The sequence below is a fragment of the Sarcophilus harrisii genome, chromosome X (assembly GCF_902635505.1).
Source record: "Sarcophilus harrisii chromosome X, mSarHar1.11, whole genome shotgun sequence".
Classification (NCBI taxonomy): domain Eukaryota; kingdom Metazoa; phylum Chordata; class Mammalia; order Dasyuromorphia; family Dasyuridae; genus Sarcophilus; species Sarcophilus harrisii.
In genome coordinates, this window is record NC_045432.1 from 42,219,244 (window position 1) to 42,245,527 (window position 26,284).

The window sequence follows — 26,284 nt, forward strand, 5'->3', positions numbered from 1 at the left end:
AACTTTGATATCATCTCACTACTTTTTCTACTCAAATCCATCTATATCTTTCCGCATTCAAAAGATCTCAGTGATCATTGAGGTACTTTGGATAAAATTTTTCTCTCAAATTTTTACTGAGCTCCCTGGGACAGGGAACTGATAAATGTAGCAACAAATGAGAATAATAAATAACTTTCAAATTTGAATATAATCATACAAACCAAATATAAGGTAACAGATCATTTAGAGAAGAACTCACAGCGAGGGGATGGGGGGCAGTTAAAAGGAAAGATACCAAGAAGGTGGCAAGTAACACAATTTGAGGCCACTCCTCCTCAAAATAAGGATTAAAAAACCCTCTGAGAAATCCAGACTCAGCCCCTTACCCAGTGATCAATGAAAATAGAAATGTCCATCATGGAAATAGTCAACCGATGGCATAGGAGAAAAATGTGGTGGAAAACTGGACTTTAGCAACTCTTTCCTGTTCCTTAATTCTTTGCTACAAATATTACAATCAAGGAGATTTATCAATTTACAATTTGCTCTTTTGAATTAAACTTTAAAAAAGAAAGGGGTAGGGCAAGGAGGAAGGGAAAGAGGGAAACTTTCTGCCACACATATAATGTAGATGTTCAAAGCTCAACTTGTTGGACAAAATCTTTATCTTTTTCTTGTTGCTTAAGCTTTGCAATTCAGTGAAAATAGGTAGGGAAAAATATTGTTCTATATATGAGGACAACTGAGGCTCAGAGACAGCAATGGTCTAGGCCAATGCTAAATAAACAGTTCAGGTAGATTCTGGAACACAAATCTGGATACTGATATCAAGTCCACTACTTTTCCTTCTAAAGTCCAGCTACATCTTTCACCATTCAAAGATTTCAGTGATTATTAAGTTTCTTTGGGTGTTTATTGACCCAAAGCCTCAAGTCTTTATTGAGATACCTGAGAAAAAGGTACATAAGACAGGGAACCTATAAATGTAGAGATAAATGAGAATATAAATATATTGCTTACAAATTTGAATATAACCATAAAAAACAATTATAATGTAGTAGGAGATCACTTAGAGAAGAACTCACAGCAGGGGGTAAGGGGGCAGTGCTAAGGAAATGTAAGAAGAGGGAGGTGGCAAGTAATACAATTTTAGGCAACTCCTCTGCAAAATAAGCACAAAAACCCTCTCATAAATCCAGAAATAGCCATTTGTGCAGTGATCATTTTCCTTCTAAACTCCAGCTATATCATTCACCATTCAAAAGATTTCAGTGATTACTGAGGTTCTTTGGGCACAATGTTTCTCTCAAGTCTTTACTCAGTAGTTCAGTAACTCAGTAACTACCTGGGACGAAGGTAGTTAAGACAGGGTTCATATAAATGTAGAGACTGATGAGGATGATAAATATATTGCTCACAAATTTGAATAAACCCTACAAAACAAGTATAATGTGCTAGGAGAAGATCTCACAGCAGGGGGTATCGAGTCAGTATTAAGGAAAGGTAAAAAAAACGAGGTGGCAAGTAATGCAATTTTGGGCAACTCCTCCTCAAAGTAAGGACAAAAATCGCTCTGAGAAATCCAGTCAGCCACTTGCCCAGGGATCAATGAAAATATGAATTTCCATCATGGAAATCTTGAACCTGATGGCATGGGAGAAAAATGTCATGGGAAACTTGAGTTTAGCTGTGACGACTGCCCTAGCACCCCAGACACCCCAGAATCAGCCAGAGTCAGGATAAGCAAAAGTCCTTAGTCTTTATTCTTGGTCTTTAGACACAGGATTGAACAGGATGGAAGCAGAATCTCTGCAACTGCCTTCTCCCTCGTCAATGGCCAAAGTGACTCTGGATAGTCTTACTCCACCCTCTAGTCCCTCCTACAATCCTCTGGATATTCCGATCATTGAGCCAGCACAGGATAGTGGGAAGGACCATTTTCCAAGCATATGCCCATAGAGAATTATCCAATCAGTAATCAGCCCTGAATGCTTGAACCCACCTCAGTGCAACGACTCAAGAGTTTCAGCCCTCTACATTTAGCCACTCCTCTCTGTTCTGTATTTCTTTCCTAGAAATGTTGTATTCAAGGAGATTAATCAATGAAAAATATGCTCTTTTGGAATATGCCTTAAAGGAGGAAGATGTGGGGCAAGGAGGACAGGGAAAGAAATGGAAAATGTCTGCCACATAATGAAAGCGCTGTACAAAGTTCAACATAACAGACAAAATCTTTACCTTTTTCTTGTGGCTTAACCTTTGCAACTCAGTGAAAATAGGTTGGGAAAAATATTACCTCATTGTACAGGGGAGCACAACTGAGGCTCAACGATCAAGGGTTTCTGCCAAGGCTAAATAGACTCTTCATTTTGATTCTACAACATGAATCTGAATACTGATTTCAAGTCCAGTATTTTCCTTCTAAAAGGAATGTCCTTTTCTTCTCCCTTTCTTATTTCTTTGCTACAAATATTACAATCAAGGCGATTTATGAATTGAAAATTTTCTCTTTTGAAATAAGCCTTAAAAGAGAAAAAGGTGGGGCAAGGAGGGCAGGGAAAGATAGGGAAACTTTCTATCACATATTGAAAGCCAAGGTCAAAGCTCAACATAACTGACAAAAATCTTTATCTTGTTCTTGTTGCTCACTTTTTGCAACTCTGTGAAAATAGCCAGGGGAAATATCATCCTCATTCTACAGGTGAGGACAACTGAGGCTCAGAGAGATCAAGGGTCTTGGCCAAGGCTAAATAGAAAATTCATGTAGATTCTGGAAGATGAATCTGGATACTGTTATCAAGTCCACTATTTACCTTCTAAACTCGTTACATCTTTCACCATTCAAAAGATTTCAGTGATTAATGTTCTTCATTTGGTACAATGTCTCAAGTCTTTACTGAGCTAGCTGAGCAAAAGTGCTTACTACAGGGTACCTATAAATGTAAAGACCAATTAGAATGAAAAGTATATCGTGTTCAAAAGAAATAAAACCATACAAAGCAAGTATCATGTGGTAGGAGTTCAATTGGAGCAGACCTCAGAGGAGGGGGTATAGGGCCAGTGCTAAGGAAAGGGACCAAGAAGCTGGCAGCAAGTAATACAATTTTAGGCAAGTCCTCCTCAAAGTAAGGACACAAAACCCTCTGAGAAATCCAGAGTCAGCCCCTTACCCAGTGATCAATGAAAATATGAATTTCAATCATGGAAATATTCAACTGATGCCATGGAAGGAAAACGTGATGGAAAATGTGAGTTTTGTAACTCTTTGCTGTTCCTGATTTCTTTGCTACAAATATACCAATCAAGGACATTAATCATTTAAAAATGTGCTCTTTTGAAATAAGCCTTAAAGGAGGAAGAGGTAGGGCAACAAGGACAGGGAAACAATGAAACAAGCACGTGAACACAAACAATGAAAGCGATGTACAAAACTCGACATGATGGACAAAACCTTTACCTTTTTGTTGTTGCTCATCCTTTGCAACCCAGAGACCAATGAGAATTATATGCATACCGCTTACAAATTTGAGTTAAGCAGACAAACAAGTATAATGTGATAGGAGATGACTTGGAGAAGACCTCACACCTGGGAGTCTGGGGGCAGTATTAAGGAAAGGTACCATGAAGGAGGCAGCAAGTAATGTAATTTTAGGTAACTCCCCCTCAAAATAAGTACCAAAAACCTCTGACAATTCCAGAGTCGGCCCCTTGCTCAGTGATCAATGAAAATATGAATTTCCATCATGGAAATATTCAAGGCATGGGACAAAAAAGTGATGGAAAACTTGAGTTTAGCAACTCTTTTCCCTTCCTTATTTCTTTCCCGGAAATGGTACATTCAAGGAGATTAATCAAATAGTAATTTGCTCTTTTGAAATAAGGTTTAAAGGTGGGAGGTTTGGGGCAAGCAGAGAGGGAAAGAGAGGGAGACTTTGCGCCACATAAATGATAGAAGTGATGTTCAAAGCTTGAGACATTTGACAAAATGTTTTCCTTTTTGTTGTTGCCTATCCTTTGCAACTCAGTGAAAGTAGGTGGGGAAAATATTATCCTCATTCTACAGATGAGGATAACTGAGGCTCAGACAGATCAAGGATCTTGGCCAAGGCTAAATAGACAGTTTATGTCGATTCTGGGACATGAATCTAGATACTGATTTCAAGTCCACTACTTTTCCTCCTAAATTCCCAGTACATCTTTCACCATTCTAAAGACTTCAGTGATGAATGAGGTTCTTTGGGTACAATGTTTTTCTCAAGTCCTTTCTGAGCTGGTAGGGCCTAAAGGTACATAAGACAGGGAAGCTATAACTGTAGAGGCCAATGAGAATTATAAGTATACCGCTCAGAAATTTGAATAGCACCATATGAAACAGGTATAATGTGGAAGGAGATCATTTGAAGCAGACCTCATTGCAGGAGGTATGGGAACAGTGCTAAAGAAAGGGACTGAGGAGGAAGTTGCAAGTAACACAATTTTAGACACCTCCTTCTCAAGGGCAAAAAACCCTCTGAGAAATTCAGTCAGTCCCTTCTCCAGTGATCAATGAGAGTAATGGTTTCTTCAATCATGGTAATATTTAACTCATGGCATGGGGGAAAAAGTGATGGAAAACTTGACTTTAGCAACTCTTCTCTGTCCCTTATTTCTGCGCTAGAAATGCTACATTCAAGGAGATTAATCAATTAAAAATTTACTTTTTTGAAATAAGCTTTAAAGGAGGAAGGGGTGGGGTAGGGGGGACAGGGAAAGAGAGGGAAACTTTCTGCCACATAAAAAAATGATGTTCAAAACTCGCGACTTCCCAAACAGGTTATGAAGTTTTCTGGGTCATTATAGCAGAGCTGTAGAATTCTTTCTCCTAGAAAGAATTCAAAAACAATTCAAAAACAAATAATAAAAAGGTAAAGAAAGGAAAGAAATCATAGCCCAATTGCTTTTCAAATCTTTTTACTGTCGTGGAAATAACTCTGTGGACAAAGTGCTCATTGAGTTCTGACACAGACACAAGTCTTACAGCATTCAGCCAGGAGGAGAGGGCACGCAGAGCTTGCGATTCCCACTGGGGTACTGGCGCCCACACTGATGACTTCATACAATCTTTGAAGTACGAGTACAGTGTGTCCCAAAAGTCTTAGTACAGTTTAAGCTTTAATAGCTTAAAACTACACAAAGACTTTTGGGGCACCCTGTATGTGGATCCCAGGAGCGTCGATGGAGAGCTGGAAGGCGACCTCACAGTCCATTCTAGACCAAACCCCTCATTTTACAGAGCAGGAAACTGGGGTTCAGCAAGTGAAGTGACTCGCCCAAGGTCACACGTAGGATAAGCGACTCATCTATACAGAGCTGGAAGGCGACCTCACAGTTCATCTAATGCAGCCCCCTCATTTTACAGAGGAGGAAACTGAGGCTCAGAAGGTGAAGTGACTTGTCCAAGGTCCTACATCAAATCCACGATCTAGAGTTGGAAGAGACCTCGGAGACCATCCTAACCCAAACCCCTCATTTTACAGATGAGGAAACTGAGTCTCAGTGATAGTGAGGAGATTGTCCAAAGCCACACATGGGATCACACGTGTGAGTCGGGAGGGACTTTTGTGGTCATCGAATCTTACCCCCCTTATTTTACAGATGAGGAAAGTGAGGCCCAGGGACAACCAACATCACACTTAGAATCATGGGCTCAGAGATTCAGAATTGGAAGGGACCTCAGCAGTAATTCAGCACAACCTCATCACTGAGCATAAGTGACTTTGCTCAAGGCCACACAGAGGCTCAAAGGACCCCAGATCTATGGCAGAAGGAATCTCCAAGGTCACAGACTCCAACTTCCTCTTTTGACAAAAGAGGAAACTGAGAGCTAGAGAGGTTAAGGAAATTGACTAAGATCAGACAAGCAATATGGGGTAAAATCAAGTCCCATTCCTCTTTTAAAACCTCAGCCCTAAGGAGATGCCTTAGGGCCAAGAAATCCCTGACTGATCCAGTTCTTAGATTCTTCCTACAGGGCAGAGGTTTCAAAAAACCCCAGGGGAGTCATAGGCCAAAGATTAATTCCTGGCATATCCGGGGTTTTGACTCCCTTGATCTCCATGTTTCATGGATTCAGTTTAGTGGTGCCAAGGAAGGTGTGACTAAGCGGGCTCCCGCTCTGGCTTCTCCAGATCAGCTGTGACGCATTGTCACAGAAGCCACCAACTTAAAGAGCTGGAGAATGCTGCATGTGGGAAACAGGAAACAGGCCAGTTTAACTGAAGGACCAAGTTCCCAAATGGGAGTTCTGTGAAAACAGTTCGGAAGGACACAACGTAAAGGGCTACAGAGACTAGTTGGGGAATTTATATTTTATTTCTGAGGCAATGGGGAGCCAGTGAAGTTTCTGGAGAATGGTCACAGGTGTACTTTAAAATATCACTTTGGCAGTTATGTGGAGGACGGAATGGAGAAGGAAACTACTGCTAGAGTCTGTGTGAGGGGGATCGGCCATTAAGTGGGGTCGTGGCCATATGAGCAGAGAAAAGCGGGAGGATGTTAGCTAACCCTTGCTTTTCCACAATAGATTTTCTTAAACAAGCGCCTTGAGCATTAAGAGCGACTTGCCCAGGGTCACAAAATTAATGTGCAGCAGAGGCAAATTACAAAGTAGTTTTAGAAAATCATTAGTCTCGCAAGGGAAAGAATACAGCTTTGGAATGAGAAGTTAGATATGGAATCAGACTTTGGAATGCAAAGAAGCAAAAGTCCCAAGATCCTCCAGCTTTTCTTCATGAATAATCTTCCCAAAGATGTCACATCTGGTCATTATTCACACGGCGCCTGAGTCGTGGTCTGCACCTGCCAGCTAGTACATTATCGAGAAAATAAGCTACTGCCCCATGTAATTTATCCTCAAAGAGTGGGACAATTAAGTCAGCCCACATGTTCCCTCTTGGCTGTGTGTCAGCTCCCCAGCATCTTGAAATGTCATCCTTGCGGCTTCTCGGCCCAAATGGCCCACCTGTTTATGACAGCCAGGGAGAAGCAGAATGGGATTGTGGGGAAGAAGACCGGGGCTGGATCCTAGGCCCTGCTGATTATGGAATATCTGGGGGCCTTAAAATAATCACTTAACCTCATTGCACTCCCTCATTTCCCTGTTTAAAAAAAAAGGTAAGGAAAGGGGCAAGACAGATACAGATGAGCTCTATGAGCCTTTCTTGTTCAAGATTCTAGAACCACCTCAGCCTGGTGGAGAAAGGGAACTCCGGCTTCCTCTCAGGATGGACAGACAGACACACACCAGTTAGGAGCAGTTGCCCAGCCTGAATGGTGTTTTGTCCATGGGCATCCTTGGCACAAAGCCGGTAGGATCTCGGTCCAGAGTGAGACAAGGCTACACAATGGTTTGGGGAGCCGCTCCCCGATGCCCCAGTTTGTTTGTCCTATTTGAATGGAGTCCCAAAGTTTTTGGGGATTGGGGAAGCAGGATTCTGTCGGTTTGCTAAGGCTCTACTGAGGAAAGCCTAGCTCCCACCCCTTTACCTGTTGGGTGCCATCCATTGCATTTAGAGTGAACTCTGTTACCTGGCCCGAAATCCCCTACCCCTTGGGGAGGTAATGTGTGGGCTCATGTCTCCAGAGCCAGGGGAGCTTCAGAGACTGTGTCCTTCCTCATCAGCCCACCCCGGCCATCGGTCTGTCAACAAACATCGATCAAGAATGCTGTGCTAATGGGGAGTGTGGTGAGAAAATCCAAAAAGCAGAGTCTGCCCTCAGGGAGAAGACTTTCTATTGGGAGAAATGGCATGACATAATTAGATATGGCCAAGGCATGTGCAGAGGGAGATAATCTCAAGGAGGAAGGCGCTAGCAGCTGGGGAAACTGACAAGCGGTCAGTGCTCAAGCAGGATTTAAACTGAGACTGCCGGGAAGCCGGGAGCGGGATGAGCGTTTTGGGCACTGGGGAGGGCGTTCTGGGCACTAGAGGGATCGGTGCAAAGGCACTGGGTTGGAAGGTGAGATGTACCCCCGAGGGAAGCTGGATCCTTGGCTATGGGAAAGAAAGGAGAGTCTAAGAAGCCTTAGGGAGAGGAAGGGGCTTTAAATGTCCAACCCGAATTCTGCATTCCCTGGGACTCATAAGTGGGGACCGGAGAGGTCCCAGCACTGGCAGTGCTGGATTTGAGACCTAGCTCTGGTAGTGACCGGGCTAATGAACTGCAGGAGGTCAGGCCATTTCCCTCTCTGCGCTTTGACCCCCTCGTGTGGGAAATTAGAAACTGGGAGTCCAGAATCTTTAAGACCTTGTACCTCTAAAAGCTATGATCTCCCTCTGCATCCCGTTTTTCCTAAATGTCAAAGGCTCAGATGGGATTAGCACATGCCTTCAGCTACTTTAGAGCTTGAAATCATAGGAGCCCTCTCAGAACTTCAGGCTCTTCATCTGTCAAATGAAGAATTGGAGCTCAATGAATTGTCAGGTTCATTCCAACTCTATTGTTCTCTGATGCAGGCACCGGGACCTTCTGGGACAGGACAAAGCTCCAGGGAGGTGAGTGGGGGGAGATGCATTTGGCCAAATGAAAAACAGTCTCATTATTTGGCTTCTTAGGTAAATTTACGTGGTAAAGCTAGAATTTACTACTGAATGGGAGTGGGGGTGGGCGAGAAGGACATGAGGGGTACAAGAGGCTGTACATCCCTGAGTTAGGGAGGCCTCCAAGGCTCAGCAGGAGCAACGGCTCCCATGAGAGGCCCACGGGCCGTTCCCCAGTTCTCACTCACTCTCACTGCCCCTCACTCCATACTGAAAGTAAGGCTCATCCTTCTCCAGTTGGAAGGGGCCAGGGAAGAAATCAAATGTGGGGACCTCATTCTGTGGACAAAGAATCTGAAGCCCGAGAAAGGGAAGGGAGCAGGCCTGAAGATCTGGGGAGTAAAGAAGAGGGCTGGTTTTCTGACGCCAGATCCAGGGCTCTTTCCACCATGCCGCCTGGACTTTTGCCTACATTTTGGCCAACTTAGCTGTGCCCCAGTAGAACATAAGCCGCCCACTGGGGGGGGATTTCGGCCATGTATCCCCAGCACCCAGCACAGTGTCTGCCACATGCTAAGGGCTTTAATGAGAGCTATTCGAGTTGATTGATCCTCATAATGCTTTAGAAAGCAGAAAGCCCGGGCCACCCAAAGGCCCGGATTCCTCAGGCTAGCGATCCCGCGACGAGGCCCCCGATGGCCATCAGACTCGCCGATTCCTCCTTGCCTGTTCCGGAGAACATTTTCTCCCAGACTCGTGCCTGCTGCTTCTGTACAAGTTTGCAGCAGGCAAAACGTGTCGGGTTAAGTCAAGCATAACCCAAGTGCCACCTAAGACAGATGCGATCTCGAGAACAACACGACACACGTGATCAGCCCAAATTCCCAACATGCAATATATCTGTGGTTGAGACGTCACTACAATGAAGAAGCAATGGATCTGGCTAGATAAAGGAGAGGAGGAAGAGTGAGGGATCTAGGACCAGAGGAGCCAAGTTCAAATTATGACTGTGCTTTTTATCTGTGGGACCTGTACCAAATCATTTGAACTGTCAGTTTCCTCATCTTCAAAATAAGAGGGCCACATTGGGTGAACTCTTAGGTCCTCTGCTTCCAACTCTAAATGTCTGGGTCTCTGAACATGCAGGTGATGAAAGAATCCCTCCCTGAGGGATCCCTGAGATCCCCATCTGAGCAATGGACAGGGAGTCTTTGAATTATGGCCACAGATCAGACACAGCTCGGTCTCTAAAAGAAGCCGGGACCTGGGACGTGGGAGAAAGGACAACGGCTTAGAGGCCGTGGTATCTGTCTGTCACCAGGCAAATTGGTTGCTTTGCTCTTCTGAACCTCAGTTTCTTCATACAGAAAATGGGATACTATTTACATGGATTCAAAGGGGTTAGGGTGAGGAAAGAGGCTGCTAGATAAAAAGAATCCACAGTATCTAGCTGCCTAGGGCAAAGCCTGGGGTTCCAAGGGAAGGACAGAGAATGCCATCAAGAGCACTCTGACTGGGCCTTCCAGAAGCCGGCTAGGCAAAGGAAACCCCAGGAGGAGTTAGTCAGGAGGGCCAGGGAACCGGCCCAGGGAGCAGGACCAAGGGCAAGTCAAACCATCTTCCAGAGCCTCAGTTTACTAATGTGTAAAATGGGAATCCAATCCAATTCAATTCAACAAGTATTTATCAATTGCCTGCCATGTGCCTTGCCTTGTGGGGCAGGCAGCTGATGAACGTTCATCAAACGCCTACTATGTGCCAGGCACAACGCTAAATGTTAGGGATACAACAACAGGTAAAACAGAGATCTTACTCTCAAGGAGCTTACAATCTGATGGGAGAGACAACAAGCAAACATTGATGTACAAACAAGTTCTACACATAGAAGATAAGTAGCAAATAATAAACATCGGGAAGTTGCTCCAAATAAGGGGGATCCTGGAAAGGTTTCCCACACAAGGCAGAGTTTAATTCCCATCAGAAGGAAGCCAGGAGGCCAAAATGGAGAGGGAGAACATTCCACGCAGAGGGGACGACCACTGAAAACAGGCCGAATCTGCACATGGAGGAACGGCCAGCGGCACATGACCTAAGGTCCAGAACTGGGGGTTCCCCGGGCCCTGCTCAGCACAAATTTGAAAAAGGAGGCCTAGAGCTCCACGGCCCAGAATTCTACCCCTGGAGGTCACCAGGCATGAATGTCAAAGGTCAGTCAATCGTTCCCCGGGCCGGAATCCCCACTGGACTTTAGCAGGGCCGGGCTTTCGAGCGCCCCCCTCCTCTGCCCAGGTAGGAATGTTTTCAGTGGGGGAGGCCAGTCTCAGGCTGGGCTTTTTTCCCTTGAGGTACAAAGAGCAGAAAGTATTTATCATTTGGCAGCCTCTCCATTAAATACTTTGTTTCTTGGGGACAGAATGAAATAGGCCAGTGAAGTTCAGCCAATTTGTCTTTTGATACCTTTTATTGGCTCGTTAATGATGAATTCATTTTAACATTCAGCCCCAGAACCTAATTCACAATTGCTCTTAATGTAAATGAGGCTTTGTCCCCTCTCATCCCCTCTTGTGAACCATCATAAATCAGGGCTGGCTGCCTAGAGCACAGACAGCCCAGGAGAGGCCGGCTACAGAGGGAGAGGATGCAGGGCAGAAATGATCATGAGGATGGAAGAAAAGAGGGAGAGGAAGAAGGAGAGGGAAGGGAGAAAGGAGAAAGGGGAGAGAGGGAGAAAGGGGGAGGAGGGAGAAGGGAGGAGGAAAGAGAAGGGGGAAGAGGGAGAAGAGAGGAGGAGGGAAAGGGAGGGAGGAGGGAGAAGGGAGGGAGAAGGGAAAAAGGAGAAAGAGGGAGAGGGAGAAAGGGGGAGGAGGGAGAAGGGAGGAGGAAAGAGAAGGGGGAAGAGGGAGAAGAGAGGAGGAGGGAAAGGGAGGGAGGAGGGAGAAGGGAGGGAGAAGGGAAAAAGGAGAAAGAGGGAGAGGAGAAAGGGGAGGAGGGAGAAGGGAGGAGGAAAGAGAAGGGGAAGAGGAGAAGAGAGGAGGAGGGAAAGGGAGGGAGGAGGGAGAAGGGAGGGAGAAGGGAAAAAGGAGAAAGAGGGAGAGGGAGAAAGGGGGAAGAGGGAGAAGGGAGGAGGAGGGAGAAGAGAGGGTGAGGGAGAAGGGAGGGGGAGAGAGAAGGGAGGAGGAGGGAGAAGGGAGGGGGAGGGAAAGGGAGGGAGGAGGGAGAAGGGAGGGGGAAGAGGGAAGGGAGGAGAAGGGAGAAAGGAGGAAGAAAAGAGGAGGAGGGACAAAGGAGGGAGAAAGGAGAAGGGAAGGGGAAGGGAGAAAGGAGAAAAGAGGAAGAGGAAGAAAGGAGGAGGAGGGAGAAGGGAGAAAAGAGGGAGAGGGAGAATGGAGAGAGAAGGGAGAAAGGAGGGGAAAAGGAGCAAGGAAAGAGAAAAGAGAAAGGAAGGAGAAAAGAGAAAGGAGGAAGGAGAAGAAAGGAAGAAATGAGAAAGAAAGAAATGAGAAGACAGAGGAGATAGGAAAAGATGAGAAAAAAGAAAGAATGAAGAATAAAAAAGAAAGGGGAAGAAAGATGAAAAAGGAAGAGGGAGATGGGAAAGAAGCAGAAGGAGGGAAGAAAAGGAAGAAGAATAGAGGAAAAAGAAATAAAAGGAACACAGGGAAGGTAGGAAGAAATAACAGGAGATTAGAGGAAAGGGGAAAGAAGATAATAGGAAAAAGAAAAGAAAAGAATGAGGAAAAGAATGGAGAAGAGAAGGAGAAGAAAGGCAGAAAGCAGAAAGAAGAGGAGGCACCAGCTTTTAGAGAGCAGCCATCTGGTAGAATGAAAAAAAGCACTTGAAATCAAATCTGCAAATCTGGATTTGAGCCTCATTCCTATCTGTACCATCTCCCTCCCAGGGTCCTTTTGAAAAATTTAGTTTTGTAAACCTTGAAAAATGCTAGAGAAAGGTGAGTCAATCAGTTAACAGGCATTTATTGTCTATGTACTAGGGATACAGAGAAAGGCAAAAACACAGTAGCTGCCCCCAAGGAGCTCACATTCTAATTGGGGGACGGGGGGCGAGGGGGGTGAGAGGAACAACACGCAAACAACTAAGTACATACAAGATATCCACAGTATCCATGAGAGGCAACCTCAGAGGGAAGGGTGGGGACTAGGGAAGGGGGTACAGAGGGAATGGCAAAGGAAGCCCTGATCCCCTGTTAGCACTGTCTCTTCCATTCTTTTACCTACCAGGCCAGCGCCCAGACACAGGGAAGCAGTGGGGGGGGGGGGGGCAGCTGGAAGCAGTGAGCTCAGCCTGACTGCAGACAGGATTAAAGGGAAGATCTACAAAGAGCATGCTGCTGTCCTCCCTAGCACTGCTTAGTGCCCACTAGCCGGCTTGCAGAGTCCTCCTCCCAAGAGGACTTCCCTTTGAGGGATTCCTGTCAGCAGACTTTACATGAGGTGGGAGCGCCTCTGAGAGTAACACTCTTGGGAACAGTCAGGCCGTTCCCAAGCAGCGTGTAGTGCCTTGTCCTGCTTCTTGCGTGTGAGGGTGTTGTGTCTTGGCCAAGCCTAATAACCAATCTGCCAGGCCCGCTACAGGCCTCTTGTGTCAGAAACAAAGTTCTACGATCACGTGTTTGACCTTTACCTCCCTAGGCCTCAGTTTCCTGTTCTGTAAGATATGAGGATTGGACTTGATGACTTGCAGAGCTCCCTTCAGCTCTCAAACTCTGAACATCTAACATCTCCAATAAATGCTCATCCAGCATCAGCTTGAAAATCTCCAAGGAGCCCTCCCCGTTCCTGTCAGACCAGGCTTGAGGGGGGGGGGACTGCTGCCAGCTTCTGATCCCAGGGCCACCCCATCAAAGCATCCTAGAAGATTCTACTTCCTCCTTGTGTTGGGAATTGGGAAAAAACAGAGCTGTTCACCTACCGTTTTCCCCAAGTTTCAAACCCACTTGTGCCAGAAGTGCTCCATAAAAATCCTCTCACTTTCCATTAGGATGGCTAATAAAAACACACCCTGAGGTTGATTAACCCAAGACCATGAAGACCAACATGTAAAAACAAACCTTTTAGATTCATTTGCACTAAATGTCCTTCATTAACTGATATGCAGTTTTAATCCTGTCATTATCTTCAGCATATAATTAATCTAGTTTCAAATGACTATTTTTCAGATAAATAGGGCAGGTTCTAAGCTTTCATCCCCACAATGCCATTTCCATGGTATTAACATCACGATCTGAATCACATTAGATGTGTCCTGTTAATACTTCAGTGCAGAGGGAGGGAGATGCTCTTTGTGGGTATCTGGGATCAAAATGCTACCCCAGTCCCCGGCCTTGCAGCTTAGAGCCTCGTCCATATTCAGCTGGACCAGCGCTTAGATGAGACACCTGGGGATGGCTTTTAGGGTCACACAGATGTTATGCTAATTTCATCAAGAAAATGAGCCTGTTTTCATATGGTCTCTCTGCCCTAAAAGGCAGATGTAGCTTAACTGTACAATGTTCCCACTGCATTAATCCCAGTTGGAACTGAAAATCCTGTTCTCGCCCAGCTCTCGGAAATATTTTGAATATGGAGAGGGCCGTGCTAAAGCGAGGGGAGCAGTTTTCCCTTCTCAGGTGGCCCTGACTCGATAATGAAGCTGCTGGAGAGAGTTAGGGGACAAACTCTGGCCGCTGCCAGCAAAGGAATATATATATTTGGAATCGAAACGCCTAATCCTCGTCTTGGCTCTGCACCTTGGTAACCATGGGACAGTGGCCAAGGGACTTCACCTCTCTGTCTCCTCATCTGTAAAAAAAAAAAATGGGCACAATACGTGCCCTGACTACCTCACTATGTTATTTGGGGGAAGGGACTGGTAAGCCACCCTTCCCTTTTTATTTTACAGATAAGGAAACTGAGGCCACCAAGGAGAAGGCCAAGATCAGGCAGGTATTACAGCAGCAGGGTCCCAATGTAAGCACGGGCCCTTGCTGCAAAATTCAGGGATATTTCCATTGTGGCACACTGCTTCAAGTAAGACAAGTGAAACACTGCGTACACCAGCAAGGTTTGCAGAAGGCCATGAGCTACCTCTGGCAGCTTGAAGGGTTTTGAGGTATTTGGAGGAATTTAACTCAACTGAATCTGCATTTCTGAGTTCTAAAACATAACCGTCTGCATTGCCGAGACTGGCAAGAGCACAACATCATAGTGTAGCGAAGTCACTCTGGAAAGCCATGGGAGAGAACAAAGACTGCCCTCGGTAAAGAGTCTGGAAGACTGATGTCTAAAGACACTTCTGTCCTGCCTGGTCACCTGACCTTATGCAAAGCACTTCCTCTTCTCAAGTCCCATATATCCTTATCTAAAGGGTTAAACTTGGCTCACTTCTCCAAATTGGCTTCGGTATTCCATGCCTCCCTCTCAGAGTCTCAGAGAAAATGTGCAAGGCCAACTGATTTTCTTCTTCTTTTCTCTGAGAATGCGCCAACTGTCCTGAAGAAGGTCAACAATAGCCTGAAAATCCACCCTGGCAATCATTTTGGCTCGAACGCCAATAAATGGAGAAGGTGCTTTGTCATTTCTTGCCTTGTAACCTTGGAGCAACCCCATCATCTCCTCGGACCTTAGCTGCCTCATCTGGGAATGAGGAAATCTGACTGGATGGACTCCCAGGGCCTTGCCAGCTTTAAAGCTATGCAGTTCTGATCACGTGAGCATGTTAGAGCTATTGGGGGGAGGGTCCGTTAGCCTTAAAGCACTAAAGAAACCCAAGTTACTGCAACAAAATCACCAGCACAACTCACTTGCATGGAAGGCAGGTGAAGACTGCTGCAGAATGCCTCACAAATGTTTAGGATTGGAAACAAAAATAAATCAATATGAGGGGGGAAAAAGCAAGTCACTTCAGGGTTGGGAGATCTTATTCAAGAGCTGCAAGAGGTTGGGCAAGTCATTAGCCCTCTGGGAATGGTCACTTGCAAACAGGGGTGGCCTTATCTATGCTTGTCTCCCTCTTGGAAGGCCTTTAATCATTGTGCGCTTTAACCCACTCACACTGGCAAAGATATGGAGAAATGCAACAGTGAGTGGCCCTCGGGCAGCAAGAGTAAGTTATGACCAATGTCTGGCCTGGGTGAACTTCTGGGAGGCTTTGCGTGCGGCTTATGCCGGAGGCCCGCTGACCGGTATCCCTCAAGAGAGCAACTCCAATAGATCTCTACTATTTACCCTACAGACATGGTGAAGGAATCTATAAAGATAACAGGTGGATATGGAAGCAGTTTGTAGATCACAACAGGCTAGATCAATGCCAGCTAGAAATATCAATATTGTGATCGTAAGATGGAGAGGAAGCGTGGCATAATGCATAGGGCTGACCTCAGCTCAGACCCAAGGGGTCAACGTCCACCTCAGCTGTGCGAACCTGGCCAAATCACTTAACTTCCCAATGTTTGAAGCAACCCTCTAGATTCCTGTCTTGTAGAGAAGGTGTCGCCCCACCTTGACAGAGGGAATTTCTTCATCTGGGAGTTCCCTTTACCAGTAAAATCCACGTTACGTTTTGGCCCATTGTTAGGTCTGCCACCAATGAACCACTGAGTTTCCAATACAGGCTCGCAGATGTAAACCTGGGAAAAAACCATCAGAGGCTGTCTTGTCCAACTCTCTCAGGTTATAGAGGAGGAAACCAAAGCCCAAGAAGACTGCACAGGATCACAGAATCTAAATGATTTACTTAATTAATATCATTTAGAACTGGAAAGGACCTTTGATGCCATCTAGTCACAGCCCTTCATTTTGCAGAGTAGGCTTCCCTGAGGCCCAGGGAGCTGAAGTGACTTCGATGAGCTCATACATGGGCTCCTACCTCCACCATTGGAAGGGACCTCAGGGGTTATCCAGGCCAACCCTCTCATTTTACAGAGGAAGAAATCAAGGCTCACAGAGCTGAACCAAGGACAGAGAGGTAATAGACAAAAAGAGGCTCTGAACCCAGATCCTTTGAATCCAGAGGATCTTGCCACTGGCATTTCAATTCTAAGAGATTGGTGCCTTCCTCCTGTGTGACACACATCATGATGATCAAATCAACAACCCCATCTTACTGCCAGTGAACACTGCATTCTATAGAAGAAGTCAAGGGCTCTTTGCTTGTACCAGTCTTCAAACGACAGAAAGCATTTTTGTGGAGTCACAAGACCCAATGCTCAACGGCGCATCGGGCACCCCGGTTCCTGAGCAGAGTCTGCCAAGACCGAGATGGACCGGCTTCAACGCTGCCGGGGTTACCTAGCAGAGAGAGAGCTCTGTTTGCACTGATCTAAGGTATCATCAAGCCCATCCTTGCAAATGCCCGAAGAACCCCCCAAGAACCCTGCTCGGAAGAAAGAAATTCTGTCCATGGCCTATTTTTATGGGATCGGATCAGTATGATTTCTGAGAGCCCTCGACTTCTCAAAGAAGACATCTTCTGAAAACAAGCCAGGACAGATTAGTTCTCTACCCCGCCCCACTGGGAGCTGCTCATCTTGGGGCAGCACTTCAGTATGGGACCCCACTGCCTCCACAACGCAAAAAGGGTCCCGGATTTCTTCCTTCCACGAAAAGGATTTAGTTTCATCACTTCTGGAGTCTAAAAATGTAACAACAGCAAATGATTGAGCTGGGAGAGGTCAGTGGGGAGCAGAGTAATAAAGGCAGAGACATTGTTCCTCCTGTGGGAAGCATCAAGATGTGCTGAAAACATTCACCCACATGGCTTGCAGCAAAGTCTTCCCAGAGAAGAGTTATTAAATCACCTGGCCCGTCAAGTGACACAGGCACACAGGATGGGGCACGGTTGTAATGTGTGCAGCTGATAGCAGAACAGACAGAGCAGAACTCAGTTTCAGACTAAGGCTGTCACCTTCTAAGTCATCTATTTGGGAGGGGCTACGCTGCCTGGAACTAGGCTTCCATGTCTCACCACAGTTACATAAGCCCTCTTGGAGAATTTCCTTTCAAGTCTAGAAGAAAAGACAAAAACACCTGGATGAACTGTGAGGGAAGTACACACACACACACACACACACACACACACACTCTTACAAATGTTGCAGATAAAGAAACTAAGATCTAAAGAGGGGAAGGCTTGTCCAAAGTCACAAAACTAATAAGTCACAGAGGTCAAAGTGCTCACTTTGAAGTCAGGAAAATCGGACTTGAAATTGTCATTTTGCCATCTAACTAGCACGCTATTTAAACTCAGGCAGCCTCCAGAAGACCAAGATATTGCGGGGCTGTGAAGAAGTCACCCCCTTCCCACTGGCTACTTTTGAGGTTCTCTACTGGTTACCTTGCTCATTTTCGATAGTTCCTGAGATTTTTTCCACGCTTTTGATATCAACACCCTCCTTCAAAGATGATACACGCTGGTCTCTTAATGCCATTCCAACTAGATGGCCTCCACTCTGGATCTCCTCTATCAATCTGGTCCATTGCAGAAGCTTTTCCTCAAAGCTGGAGCCTCAAAAAACAATCCCTAGTAGCGGATGTGCCCAGGAATGGGTGCATGAAAGACAGGAATACTGTATTTAGAGATTTGATTCATTCAAAGCATTTATTAAGCACCTACATGTGTGAAGCACTGGGGATGATACTAAGACACAAAAGCAACTGAACCAACAAAGAAGAAAATGTAAAGTTTTAACACTTTCTCTTAGGGGTTCTTCCTGACACAGTATCAGAGTACATAAAGGAGGAAACCCAAGAATGCAGAGGTAAGTGATGTGTCTAAAACCACAGCTATCTGTGTCCCCGACTCCAACCCCAGCCCTCCTTCCAATGGATTGGCTACCTCTCCTAAAAATGGCATCCCACAGCACGCAAGAAGGCAGCAAGGCTTTGAGCCGAGGAATAGCTTGATAAGGGTAGAGCCAGGGCAACAGGTGGACCAGGAGACATGACTCTTGAAGTGTGAGCACATTTGTGAGGGACAGTGAATGCAGCCTGGCTTGCTGGAATTCTATGGAGTCAAAGGATTTTAAAATGGTAGAGCTGGTCTAGACCTTGGAAATTTCTAGGTCACCTCCTCCGTGTTACTGAGGAAGGAACTGAGGCCCACAGAGGAAATAATTTGCCCAAAGTCACATAGCTACATGGTGATGATGGAGAATTAGCTGGAGCCTCTCCATTTCTTTTCAGAGAATCATCTAATCTCAGTGTTAGAGGAGACCCAAAAGTCACGTAGGCCAAGCAGTCCCTGAATATCAGTCCCCTCTGGAGCCCTCCCCCCAACAATGCTAGAAACACTCCACAGATAGGGAGCCCATCACCCCTTAAGGCAGTCCATGCACTATACTCTTTGGACAGCACTAATTTCCAGGATCTTTCTTCTTTAAAGGTCTCTGAATTTGGTCTCTGTCTTATACCAATTGCTCCTGCTCTCTAGGGCCAAGCAGAAGAATTCTAATTGTCCTTCAATATCTTGACCCTTCCATGGGCGGGCAGGTGGGGAAAGGGCTAAGGGGAGCTGGAACCCAGGAGACAGTACATTGCGGGGGGACAGGAAGGGAGCTAGATTAACAGTCAACACCAACAATCTCTTCACCTTTCTTTTTCCTCCTACCTCCCTGTCTAAACCCAGAGAAGGAAATGGATGGGCTTTGCTTTAGTGGGAGGAAGTGGTAGGTGGTGGAAAGAGAAACCCAGCAGCTCCTGTCATGTAGGTGAGACGGCCTCCGTCCTGTGCTCCTTAGCACCATGCAGAGAACTCATAGGAGGAAGGCCTCTACCTGCTTTGGACCAGAACATTTGGCATATGGAAGTCATCTCTTGAGATGAGAAGCACTAATTTTTCTCATTACTATCCCCCTTCTTGGTTTAGTTCATTAACTAAAGGCCAGAGAAACCCGAGATGTCATGGTGAGTATGAGGATCTGACTCAAAATTCTGTCTCTGATAATATAAGCCGTGTGGCCCTAGGCAGGTCATTTCCCTTGTCTGAGTCTCAATTTTACTCTTCTGTAAAAGGAAGTGGCTAGAATAGATGGCTTTATGAATCTATGGGAGACCCTGTATGACTTGGTTCACCTGGCTGAGCTTCAGTTCCCTCCTCTGTAATATGAGGTAGTTATGCCAAATGGCTTCTGAGGCCCTTTCCAGCACCAATTCACCATGCTGATCATGTCCACAAGTGATAGCTTCAAGTTCCCTCTCTGTCCCGGCCATTTGTTCCGGGGATGGTTCTACAGGTGGTACCCCGATGTTCCATCTTCCATCTTTGGGCCTCTGAAAAGACTATCTCTCAGCACAGCCCCTGTCCTCACCAAGATCATGGTACAGTAAGGAGCCACACAACCATATGGTTACAGTAGGACTTAAAACTGTCTTGAGAAGAGTGGGAAATGCTAGGTGAGCAGAGGAGGGAGCTTATTTGTAAATGGGAGAGGGAGGAGTGCCAGGGAGAGCTTTGGGGAAGAGATCACATGGGTGGTAGACCTTGTAGGATGGGAAAGATACCAACAGGAAGCCCAGGAAGGAATGTTCTTTCTGGTGAAGCAGCAAGAGCTGTGTCACAAAATCCTTGAGATTTATGGTTCAAAAATTTGGCGTGATTCTTTCCCCCTCTATATAGGGACCGGGAGGTGGGGAGGAGTTCCAGGAGTTTGCACCTAAGGCCCCCCTCCGAGCCCCATGGAGAAGGAAGCAGCATCAAGTACTCTGCTTATTTCAGACTCATGGTGTTTCACTGCCTGCCTTGACCAAAGGGAAGAGGAGGTGCGTCTAGCATATGAGACGTCTTACATAAGACTCGTCTGCTCTGGATGGGAGCAGTGGCCAGACATCACCATTTCCAGACCCAACTGAACCACGCGCTAAGAACTGGGCCCCTTCCCTACTAGGTTATGAAGCCGATGAAGCCCAGGGCCGGACGCTGAACTTTGGCGAGAGCCTCTGCTCTATCCTAAAGGTCCCATTTGCCACAAATCCACTCCCAATAAGAGTCTTGTGATCTCCCAGGTCTCCAAAGAACAGCTAATATTGCTACTTTGAAGAAATTCAAGCACTATAATAAAAAAAAACAAAAAACTTTTCTTGAAGTCAAAAACTACTGAAACAGGTTACTGCAGATACTGAAGAAGAGTCCACTCCATGAACTATGAGTCTTAAATTCAGAACTGGCTTCTAGTCCTACTTTCTCAATGCCAGTCCTTTGCATTGGACCTCAGTTTCCCCCTCTTGGGAGAAGATAAGACTAGAGGATCTCTAATGACCCTTCTCAGTTCTTCCAGCCTAAGAGACAATGTGGCGGAATAGAAAGGGTTCTGAGTTCAAATTCAGAAGACCTGGGCTTAACACCTGTCTCCAATGTGACTTGGAATAGGTCATTTCCTTTCAGCTGATTTGTAAAAATAGGCCTAAAAGCTTTGCAGAACTTCTGAAGTGGGGAAAGTGGCTCATAAATGACCTATAGAACACTTAGAGAAGTGGGAGATGTTATTAAGGTTTCAGCTACTGTATTTGAAAGCATTCTCTGATAAATGCTTTTTAATGAGAAATCACATCATAGGTTTAAATGGAGGAAAAATAGGCTTGCCAAAAAAGGGGAAGATTCAGTGCATTAGGTATTAACTTTGTCTTTTATGAGAGCTCAAAGAGCCATTATAGCTAAGGACTGGAGGAAAAAAGCAAGCATAATTTGAGTAAGTATCTAGTCTGCAAGATAAATAGAAGGTACTTTGAAAAGGAATGGAAGCGGCTGTCCTCCCCCACCTTCTGTTTGTAATTGAGTAAACAAAATTAAATGCAGATTAGGAATACAAGTTTGAGATCCAAAGAAGGCACCAGATGTGCCTGGCCGTGACTGCTCCGCATGGGTAGGGACACGATGACCCGGCCCTTCCAAGTCAACATGGGCACGAGGCTCCCGGGTAATTAGCGAACAAGGACAAAAGAGGCACCTTTCCGGGAGCAAAACAGGAAGTGGCCAGCAGGGCTGGCCCCACAACAGGAGACCGGGGGCAGGGGGCAACCCTGGCCTGGCCCTGGTGAAGCAATGGCCTGGCCGCAGCAGAACCCGAGGAGCAGAGCGGCAGGGCAGGGTCCCCTCCCGACTCAGCGTGGGGCCGTGACCTCAGAGAGCAGCACATCTTTCCTAGAACAAATGAATTTTCAAATGTTCAGTGTGGGAGTACAGAGGCCATCTGTCTGCTTGCCCTTTCTTCCCGGGGTTTTTTCCATCCCTTTTCATGCATAATCAGAGTTCATATTCACCGTGCCCTTTGCAAAAAAAAAAAAAAAAAAAAAAAAAAAAAAGCCCATGTCTTACAGTCACCCGAAAGGGTGGGGAAGAATAACCGACACTGGGGCTTTCTAGGATGCAAAGGGCTTTGGAGGAGGCCCTTAGGTGTTCAACTTGGAGGAAACTCATGGGAAGACAAAAAGAGAGGTCCAAAGGGAAAGCACGGGAGGCTCTGTGGAATCTGGATCATGGGCACCAAACTCAAAGATATCACTGACCCATCAGCGGCTTAGAGCATCCCAAACCGGGCTCTTTCCCAGGAAGGGACCGGCCCAAAGCGCACCTAGCATCCTAGACCTAAAGCGGGAAGGGCCCTCATCATGCACGTCGAAGCCCCTCTGACCCCCATACCGGCGAGACCGATACTAAACTAACCAATCAGAAGATTTCTTTATATAGAACTTTAAGGTTTACCAAGAACTTTGCTCAGGGGATAGAAAGATAATATGAATTATTATCCTCTTTTGTACTACTAGAAAAACTGAGATTCAGAGAAGTAAGATGTTGAACTCTGGAAGTTCTTTAAGTTTCTTAAGGGCAGGGACAATTTTAGGTTTCATTTCTGCTTTCTTTTTTCTCTAGTCTGTTTAACACAAGGCCTGGCATACAGTATGTGTTTAAACATGCCTTTTTTTTTTGAACTGCCTTGCATCTCGGGGGAGTTACTTCTGTTTTCATTGACCCTCTTTTACAAATGGGAAAACTGAGGAACAGAGAGGCTGTGACTTCCCAAGCCTCCACAGTTACTAAGTGGCAGAAGAGGATGTGAGACAAAATTTTCTTCAGCTCCCACGCGTGCTCTGTTTACTGTACGATGCCTCCAAGTATCGTATTCATCATCAGAGAGACAAGGCAACTTTTAGAGCTGGACTCCCATTACCCAAATTCTGATCCTCAATCCTGGGCCATTTCCCTATAACCCATGGATTATGAGTCTGAGGATCTGGATTTGAATTGGAATCCTGACACCTTAGTAATCTCAGGCAGTTCATTTCATTTTATCGGGCCTCAGTTTCCTCCTTTGTAAAACAGGGAAAGGAAAACTTGACAAGAAGATCTTTAAGCAGCCAGATCAGACAAAAAATAAAGGATCCCTTCAGTCAAAGCAAACGGCTTTAGTATTCTGGGTCAGAGAGCACTCGGTTTGATGAACATGAGCTACAAAACATCCCATTCTAGGGCAGCCCCAGAACCCTGGGCAGCTGGGCAAGCTGAGACCATTATTTCAGGCTCACTGATTGCCGACATTGGGCTAAGTGTTTCCAAAGAGCCCTGAATGGAACACATCCCCCCCCCAGTGAATTCAAGCAAGGAGCACCCTGATTGCTGGTCCATCTGGTAAAAATGACTATCTTTTAAGACAATTTCATCTTGAAGGAAAAGAAAAGGTCAGTAAACTGTTCATTCCCTAGAAGACTATTTTAAAATTGATGACACGACTAGGACCAGGAGCTGAAGTCATAAGGAGTCCTAATTTGTCTCACTTTGTGATAACCACAGCTGCTTCAAAATGAAACAGGTACTGAGCTCCCTACGACTGGCCGCATTTAAGTAGATGCCGGATAAGCCCCCATGAATGATGGTGTAAAAACAATTCTTAGATTTGAAAACTCAAACATCAGGCATTTCCTATCCCAAATTCCTATGCGTTAGAAAATGGTACTATAAACACATAAGCTGGCACTGGTAGTGAATTGGTTCTGTTCTACAGATTTTAGGATGGAGGAAGAAAAGAGAAAATATATATATATATATATATATATATATATATTATAGAAAAATATATATACAGTTAAAACGTGTGTGTGTGTGTGTGTGAGAGAGAGAGAGAGAGAGAGAGAGAGAGAGAGAGAGAGAGAGAGAGAGAACATTGTATAAACATGAGAGGAAAGTGGAGGGTTTTTTCACTGCTTTTTTAGTTGGAGGTGTGTAGAGGGATTAGCAACACTAATGTCAAAAAAATAGCAACTGAAATATTGTTTTGGATGCATAGAAAAAAGAAGGAAGAACAAACAAGACAATTTTGAAAGTAATGTGCAGAATTTATTATGTACCTCATAAAAACAAGTCATATGAACTGGAGATTCATGATTTCAATATAACCCCTTTGAATTCTGCTATATGTTTAGAAATGCCTTTTCTCCCTTGGAGAGCATTTAAGTTCTAATTTTTAAAATATAAATGAATGAACGAATAAACAAATGGAATAGTATCACACCAAGTATTGGGAACGATGTGATTTTATCCCATTAATAAAGAAAAAATAATTTACGATCTCACTTGTTTAACATCTGAAGGAACAGAAGCATTCACAAAAGGGAGTTTTCCATGGGCCTGAAGTTTCAGAGCTGAAATATTTTAAAATTTCAACAATTTGGGTAAAAATCATTCTAGGACACTGTCTTAGCTTCTTAAAAAAACCCCAATATAATATAATCTTTCCTGTTGGTACAATTAGCAGACCTAACAACTACACAGCAATTCCTCAGGATCTACCAAATCGGGGAATCCATTTTGTCGGTATGTCCCACACTACTATGCCTTTTTGAGTGCTTAGGTTTGCTTTTGCTAGTTTAGTTGTAGCGTGCCCTCACTTAGTAACATTAAAGGCCCACTGTATCAGTCCCCTAGGGCCATAAGCTTAGGTCACAACTTCCCTGCTCATGAGTTACCTCATTTGAAATACAAAGAAATTGAACCAAATTGACTCTAAGGTCCCATTGGACTATTACTCTAAAATCCTATGATCCTACAAATCTTAACTGCTCCAAATCTCCTAAGACCATAGGTAGTTATCATAATTTACAGCAAGAGAACCTTACCGTCACTTGCTTTTGAATTACAGTATCATTCTCAAGAGAACTCAGAAGCCACCACTGCGATTTGGACAAGTTTGATCAGACTTCAGCATGTCTCATTTACTATAAGATCTTAACTTTACCTTCACATTTTTAAAGCCAAAGTGATTCTTTTCATGACGATGCAAACTGCTATTCATATATTTCTCCATGTTTACAATAAAAACATGAACTTTCTCCCAAATTCCACTCACGGGGGAGATGCTAAATTCACAAAAGCCAAGTTCTATATCAGAACGTTAAATGAATCATTCCCATTGCTCACTGACATGCATCCAAGTCACCTGCCTCAGATATTTACAAACTGTGCGAGCCTCTTAGTGCCTCAGTGTCTTCATCTGTAACGTGAGAAGTTGAACTATAGAGCCTCCAAGATCCTTGCCACCTCCAGATCTATGATCTCATGTATTTCATCTGAAAGGTAATAGGGAACTACATCCCAAAGGAACCTTGCTTTAAGAACCACAATAAACAAAATACAAGTATTTACCAGATACCGCCAGATGAAAAGTTCAGTGCTTTATTTTTAGAAAGGAGTTCAGACTGGGAAATGAGTGTGGACCACAACATAGCATTTGCACTCTTTCTGTTGTTGTCTGCTTGCATTTTTGTTTTTCTTCTCAGGTTATTTTTACCTTCTTTCTAAATCGGATTTTCCTTGTGCAGCAAGACAACTGTATAAATATGTATACAAATACTGTATTTAACATATACTTTAACATATTTAACACCTATTGGACTACCTTCCAGCTAGAGGAAGGGGTGGAGGGAAGGAGGGGAAAAGTTGGAACAAAAGGTTTGGCAAGGGTCAGTGCTGAAAAATTACCCATGCTGGCAGAAACTAGGCATTGATCCATACTTAACGCCGTACACCAAGATAAGTTCAAAATGGGTTCATGACCTAGGCATAAAGAATGAAATTATTAATAAATTAGAGGAAAATAGGATAGTTTACCTCTCAGACCTGTGGAAGGGGAAAGTCTTTATGACCAAAGCAGAACTAGAGATCATTACTGATCACAAAATAGAAAATTTCGATTATACCAAACTGAAAAGTTTTTGTACAAACAAAACTAATGCAGACAAGATTAGAAGGGAAGCAATAAACTGGGAAAATATTTTTACAGTCAAAGGTTCTGATAAAGGCCTCATTTCCAAAATATATAGAGAATTAACTCTAATTTATAAAAAATCAAGCCATTCTCCAATTGAAAAATGGTCAAAGGATATGAACAGACAATTCTCAGATGAAGAAATTGAAACTATTTCTAGTCATATGAAAAGATGCTCCAAGTCATTATTAATCAGAGAAATGCAAATTAAGACAACTCTAAGATACCACTACACACCTGTCAGATTGGCTAAGATGACAGGAAAAATCATGATGATTGTTGGAGGGATGTGGAAAACTGGGACATTGATGCATTGTTGGTGGAGTTGTGAACGAATCCAACCATTTTGGAGAGTAGTTTGGAACTATGCTCAAAAAGTTATCAAACTGTGCATACCCTTTGATCCAGCAGTGTTACTACTGGGATTCTATCCCAAAGAGATTATAAAGAAGGGAAAGGGACCTGTATGTGCACGAATGTTTGTGGCAGCCCTTTTTGTAGTGGCTAGAAACTGGAAACTGAATGGATGTCCAT

General features: G+C 44.7%; 1 protein-coding gene across 2 annotated transcripts in view; it reads right to left on the minus strand.

Annotated features, from left to right (window-relative positions):
- The window catches only part of FGF13 (fibroblast growth factor 13), a 518,205-nt gene that overhangs the window by 392,342 nt on the left and 99,579 nt on the right, over window positions 1-26,284 (minus strand). The window lies entirely within an intron of this gene.